Source organism: Marmota marmota, unplaced genomic scaffold, assembly GCF_001458135.2.
Source record: "Marmota marmota marmota unplaced genomic scaffold, marMar, whole genome shotgun sequence".
Lineage (NCBI taxonomy): Eukaryota > Metazoa > Chordata > Mammalia > Rodentia > Sciuridae > Marmota > Marmota marmota.
The window spans coordinates 46589369-46595773 of NW_026000026.1; the positions used below are offsets into that span (position 1 = coordinate 46589369).

The window sequence follows — 6405 nt, forward strand, 5'->3', positions numbered from 1 at the left end:
AGAACTCTAGAGGACTTCGTGTGGGGGAAGGGAGGTGAGAGAGAGGAGTGGCCCTAGGAAGTCCCTGGTAAGTATTTTAGGCAGGTGTGGACTTTCAGAGGTTGCAGAGTAGGGGATCCAAAGAGGCACCGTTTTCTCAGGTCCCTACAGTCTTAGGGATTTGGGAGGGTGTGTCCTTCTGGGGATCTGTGAATCTTCAGAGGAAGGCATAGCATCCCCCAGAAGACCCAGCTGCTGGGGGGTGGGGGGATTAGCTAAGGATATTATAAAGGCATTGTGATCTGACTGTTCCTTCATGATTAATAGGAGCTGTGTGTGTCTGTGTGTGTGTGTGTGTGTGTGTGTGTGTGTGTGTGAGAGAGAGAGAGAGAGAGAGAGAGAGAGAGAGAGAGAGGGAGAGAGAGAGTGTGTGTGTTCCATGAATGCAAGGCAGAAATCGCGCAGTTACTTTTAGTTGTTTACTGAGCAGGGGCAAAATCTAAACAGCGCTTTCCACAATCAATGAAGGGATCGCCTCAGGGTCCAGAGTTGAGCTCCCTAAATGAGTCTGGCATTCTGATAACTGCAGGTGAGCACCTGAGATCAACTTCTTCTCTCAGCTCGATGCTGTGAGGAGATAGGGACTCATCTTGTTCTCGAGCTCTGGGAAGGGAGAGGCTCGAGGGGGATTTAATTGTCTGCCTGGGTGAATCGAAATGTCCTTTTAAAGCAAAGAAATCAAGAGAGATTGGCCTTTAATAGGCAAACTCTGCTGGTGAGAGAGGGGTGGTAATTAAAATGGAGAAAGGACAAAATATAGATTGGATACCCTTCCCCCACTTGCCCACTCCCACAAACCACCCTCAAAATGGCATTCTCTGCTTTCCCGGTCTTTAGAAGGCTTACTGCCCTTACTAAAAGTGGGTAGCTTGTGTCATCTCATGTCCCCACCTTAGTCTAACATTTCAGTTATGCAATTTGGAGTGGGTAGTACAGTTTAATCTAGAACTCTGTTCTCTTCAAGAGTTGATCATTCCCATGCCCTGGACATCACTGTGCATGAGCTGATCTTAGAATTTGGTTGTATAAGTCTCCTCTGAAATGCCACAATGGAAGATACTAAGTCTGCAGGAAATTCCACACCACTAAATCTGGACAGACAAGGTAACTTAGCTCTCTGTAGGCTGAAAAGAAAAGGAGACCTCTGCACCAAGATTGAGTGCTATTTCCAGGAGGAGGAAGGCCACTGCTCAGTTCCACCTGGTGTCCCCAGGCTTTGGCAAGCAGGTGTTCAGCCATAATTGTCATGCATACCCATATGTAGTCCACTGGTGTGCACTCTGCTCTCCTCTCTCTGACAGCAGGCCTATTAGGTGCTGAGCCTCATTCTCCTCCAGGATGGATGCAGGCCAGCCCACCTTCCCCAACATTCTACTCAAGACAAACCTCTGAAGCAGATGTTTATCATGATCTGCATTTGTATATATGTTGGAGGAAGCATGCTGTGGAGGATGGGGGTCTTGCAATTGTTGCAGCTTGGGCAAGGCCATTTGGAGACCAGCTGTGGGAGGTGCATACATTCCAGCTGTGTTGTCACCTGTGTTGTCATGCCTCCAGGTGCAGGTCAGGGGGAGGTCAGAGGCAAGAGTCTCTTGGATATTTCTGATCCCTACTCCTAGTAAAGATTTAAACTGATAGGCTGAATCTCCACAATAATTTGGCTATGTGAATTGCCCATGGTCTTTGCCTTGACCCCCCCCCCCCCCGCCCCTTCTCTGGCATTTTCTCTTTCTAATCACAATGTAAGAACCATTTAGCTGCTGATTCTCGACCTGTCTCCTCTTTTCCACAGCATTAGCCAGCTGGCCCTGGAGATTCCACAGGGAAGAAAGTGCAGCCCAGGTCTGAATGAACCTCTTGCTGGCTTTGAGGGACCATGATCACATGAGAATTCTGACTGTTACTACAAGAGAAAATAAGCATCAGACTGATCCCAGACATACCATTATAATCTTTACCAGGTCTAGGGTAGGTCTTTTTTAACCTCCAAAAGGGGTATCCAATTTTCACTCTTTTGAGATCTTCCTGTTCTTTTCAGCCTTCCCTAACACACATCCTCTTCTACCAACACAGCTTACTTTGCAAATTCTGAAGTTCTGGTGAAGGCAGGCTTCCTACTGCTTTGGAATTGGAGTTGACTATGCTCAAAATCATATATGAAACAAGAGGAACTGAAAGAACATAGAACTGTAAAACTGGACTTCAGTACCGAGCTCTGAAATTGGAGCAAGTTCCCTAACTTCTCTCAGCCCCAGGCCCATCACACATAATTCTTCTACCACTGAGGTATGGGGAAGACTATAGAGATCATGTTCATGAGACATCTCCCATGGTGCCTGACACCTACAAGAACTCCACTTAAGGATAGTAGGATTGAATAGAGTTGTGTTAAAGAATGAGCTGAGGGAATATGTTGGGGTGTGGAGGGCCAATAAGAAACACTAAAATGATAGAACAAAAGACAAATTTTCTGCCAAAAAAAAAAAAATGGACTGGCTTTTCTGGGTAAAGTGTAGTTTTTCTCAGTCAGCAAGGCATATAGCTGCAGTAACAACTTCTTCCACTGTATGAACTACTCAGTTCAAAATGTAGCTTAGAATTGCAGTGCAAATGGAAAATATATAGTGAAATGGTTTTCTTTATTTTATACTAATAAAGGTTTTAGAAGGTATAGCCAGCAGAAAACACGAACACAATTGCATTTTTGTTGTTGTTGTTGTTGTTGTTATCAGAGACAACCCGTGATAATATCCTGATATTTTCCCCTCTACAGTGCTGAGAACCCAGGACATTGTGCATTCTAGACAAGTACTCTACCACTGAGCTATACCCCCAGCCCTGCCATCCTGATTTCTTTGCTTAAGTTTCCTCTGACCACTCTACAGAGTTCTCTATGACCCAGATCTTGCCCCAGAAGACGTTTCACTTCATTCCTTCATAGAATATGTCATATAATCATTTGTCCTCCTGCCCCATTCTACAGGCACCCACCTCATGCATTCATTCTTTCTGTCTTTCCCCCAAATACTTGTCAAGATTATGTTTTATATTTTTAAGTAATGTATTTCAACATGCATGATTTCAAATTAGGAATTATATGCTTTCCTTTAAGTAAGAATTTCTCAATAGAACTAATTATACAATTATGTCTGCTTTGTAAAAGAGAAATCATAAAGAAATGAGATCATATTTCTAGGGAAATAACAAGTCAAAATTCACATGCATGCAATTCTACTTTGATTTGCTTGGCTTATGACCAACTGTGGTTCAAAAACATTCTTGCTTATTCTTAAACCAGTGTTTTATTGTTTTCAAATAAATAAAACAAAGGGAAAGTTGATTTAACTATGGGGGAAATTATTTAAGCAAGTGGAAATGGAATGAGAAAAGCAAGTAGAACTAAAACACAGCAAATCTTATTTCAAAGTTCTGATGTGCACCAAACATCAATATTTTTCCATTACACAAATATGTTTGTGATGCTGAAATTTCCTTCTTGGTTAATGATGTTTAAGTGAAACAAATAAAGTATTGCTGCCATCATCATCTGACATTGCTGAGAATATTGGTACTTCTAATTAACATGAGCAGGGACTTGCCCTAGAGGGACCATGAGAAATTTAGTTTTTCATGAATGAATATAACTTAATTTATGTTGCTTCTTTCAGCATGCCCAGATATCAGTTGTGTTATCAAATAGTGAAACTCACAGACAGACAGAAACAGAGAGGAGAGAGTTAATGACATCTGACCAGTTTATGTGGTTATCTGAAGTAAGATCCAAGCTCTGAAGAAAAGTCATTTATGGGTGGCTGGGGAGAGGTATACAGTTGCGAAGCTGTGCTTGAAAACATCCTGTCCTGTCTACCTGTTTGTGTGAGAGACTTTAGTACAAGGTTTTGGTATTTTCCTGCAGAAAATACCAAAAAAAAAAAAAAAAAAAAAAATTGGGATAGATTCCAAGGGTACAGGGCCTAAGGGGGAGGGGTGAGGAGGCATCACCTCTAGTCTAGCAATAGGCACCACGACGGAATTACAGCTTGTAAAATAAGCCTCCATCAGTCTCCCAGGAGACAGCCGGCCTCAACTTGGGTGTTCCCCGCTTGTTAGCCTCAGTCATAATTGGTCTCTCCTCCCATCCCACGTTGTTGGTTTTCTGTGTGTGGCTTTTGGTGTGAGCGTGTTAGGTCATCAACAAATACAATGGGAGGAGGGAGGGCAAGGGGACACACATGATTGTTTTAAAGAAGAAAGGAAAAAAAGGGATAAGAGAGTGGGCAGGAAGGCTGCTAACAGAATGGGGAAGATGCCCCAGGATTTAGGATTCTGAGGCAATCCCTGGAGTGAAGAGGGTAGGGGGACTCCCTGGGAGTTTTGTTAAAGGGAGAAGAGACCCACCAGGAGCTGAAGCCCCTGCTGAGCTCCTTTGGGGACACATCTATTCCCTGCTATTTTTGTCTCTGGAGGTGCTTACTCATAAAAAAATAATAATTTTTAAAAAACATGGGGGTGACCTGCCCTAGAAAGGCAGTGTGTATGGAGTTGAAGACCTGAAGAGCAAGCCAGGACCTATGGGGACAGGCAAGGAACACAGCCCCTCAGCCTTTCTCCATTTTTAAAAAGTTTTTCCCTTGATCCTCATTATCTTTTCCTCCATCCCCTGTCTATTATATTTTCCCCCTCTTTTCAGGGGAACACCTGTCCTAAGGATAAGAAGTTATAAGAAATTTATAATCTGAAGTCAGCTATAAATCTTAGAGGAAGGGATATATCTTTGCCGACAAGGAGGGTTGAAGATACAGTACATAGTTTGCAAACAGGTCCAGAGAACCTTCCATTTCTGTTTATGGTAAAATGAATATTTGAACCCAGGAAGGAAGCAGGAAGAAGTATAATGAAATCGAGTTACAAACTTTGGGGGGGGGTCTATTTTCCTTTTTTTTGAAAAGTTCTTTTTTTTTTTTTTTTTTCCCCACTCTCCAATCCTTGGCTGGCCTGGGTTGCTATGGAATTGCTGCCAGGGCTGGTGTCCATGCTGTCCTATTTCAGTAAAAATAATTCAGATCTGAAACCTTGTTCTTCTTTTGCCACATCAGGGACAGAAAAAAAAAGAAAAAAACGGGACTAGCAATACTAGGGTGTTTAGGGGGAGGGGTGTCTATTCTGTGAGGCAGGACTTATGCTCACAAGTTTGTGGCTCTTGGCCAGCACCAGCTGTTCGGTAGCTCCAAATTCACAGCGGCTGGGGCAGGGGTGGGGAGCCACAGGGGGAGGACAGGAATACCATCTTCTTTTTTGCTGTCTCTGGCTGGGTAAAGATTCAGTCAGAAAAGGCTCTGTTGAGTTTTGGGAATGCTCATGAATGAACACATTCCAGACCTGCTCTCAGCTACCCTTCTCCACCCGAAGCACTCCCTGACACCCGGATATTTAGAAGGATACACTGCTCCCAAGAAAACTCCTTGCCCCAGCTACCTCTAGGTACCTCATCTGGCAAACTCCTCCCCATTATGCCCTATTAAGCCTTATCTCCCACCACCCCGCCCGCCCCAACATTAAAAGGCCCCCAAAGCACTGAGAACCGGCTTCTCTTTATGAAACCGGGAGAAGGCGGGTGATAAAGATCAGGCGTTTAAATTGGTCATTTGGAAGATTACATCTCTTCAGCGAGGGTCTTTCTTTCAAAACCCCCGCACTGAATTAAGGGCCGCGGCTTCTCCGCACCCGGCTCTCAAAGGCCGGGCACCTTTTAATTCCTCAGTGGAGTGGGCTGGGCTAGGTGACGGGGCGCCCATCAAAGGCCCGAGGGAAGGCCGTGGGGCGACACTCGTTTAATGACAAGTAATTGACGGATTCAAGGCCTTGCATTACCAGCGGAACGGGGAGGCATTAATTATTTAAAAACGATTAGCCTTGCTATGTGTCCTGCAGGCGTTCCATCTTGTTCAGGAAAGATAACCAGCCACGCGAATCAGAGCCCGGTCCGGTGGCCGGCAGGCGCTTCCCCAGCCGGCCTCTGGTACGGTGAACAAGGCGAGCAGCCCCTGGCGCCAGGAAAGGAGGGAAATGGAGGATCCAGAGTCCCTATACAATGGAGGTGCCCATATAACACTGATCCTGAGGATCAGTGAGACTGATTTCTGCCCACTTGGATTGGCAACTGGGGCTCAGACAGAAAAGCTTCCCAGTTGGGGGTGGCAGGCATTTTCCGTGGGCCGGTTACATAGCGCGTCTCACACTGTTTAGTGAAATACCTAGTAAAACCCAGCTGAGCACGGACATCTCAGGACGCCTGACACCCAGACGTTTAAAGGAAAGACCATAGGGAGAATGTAGATTGGAGAAAGAATGGTGGGAGGGGACAAA

At 44.8% G+C, this 6405-nt stretch overlaps 1 long non-coding RNA gene across 2 annotated transcripts; it reads left to right on the top strand.

Moving 5' to 3' along the window:
* Positions 1-435: 435 nt before the first annotated feature.
* On the top strand, positions 436-3590 carry LOC125619064. Of its 2 annotated transcripts, XR_007350546.1 has the most exons (3): positions 436-568; positions 1004-1143; positions 1832-3590. It is a non-coding gene; the product is annotated as an uncharacterized LOC125619064 (long non-coding RNA). The 2 variants fall into 2 exon arrangements; XR_007350545.1 differs by lacking the exon at positions 436-568 and having other exon boundaries at positions 971-1143.
* Positions 3591-6405: the final 2815 nt, after the last annotated feature.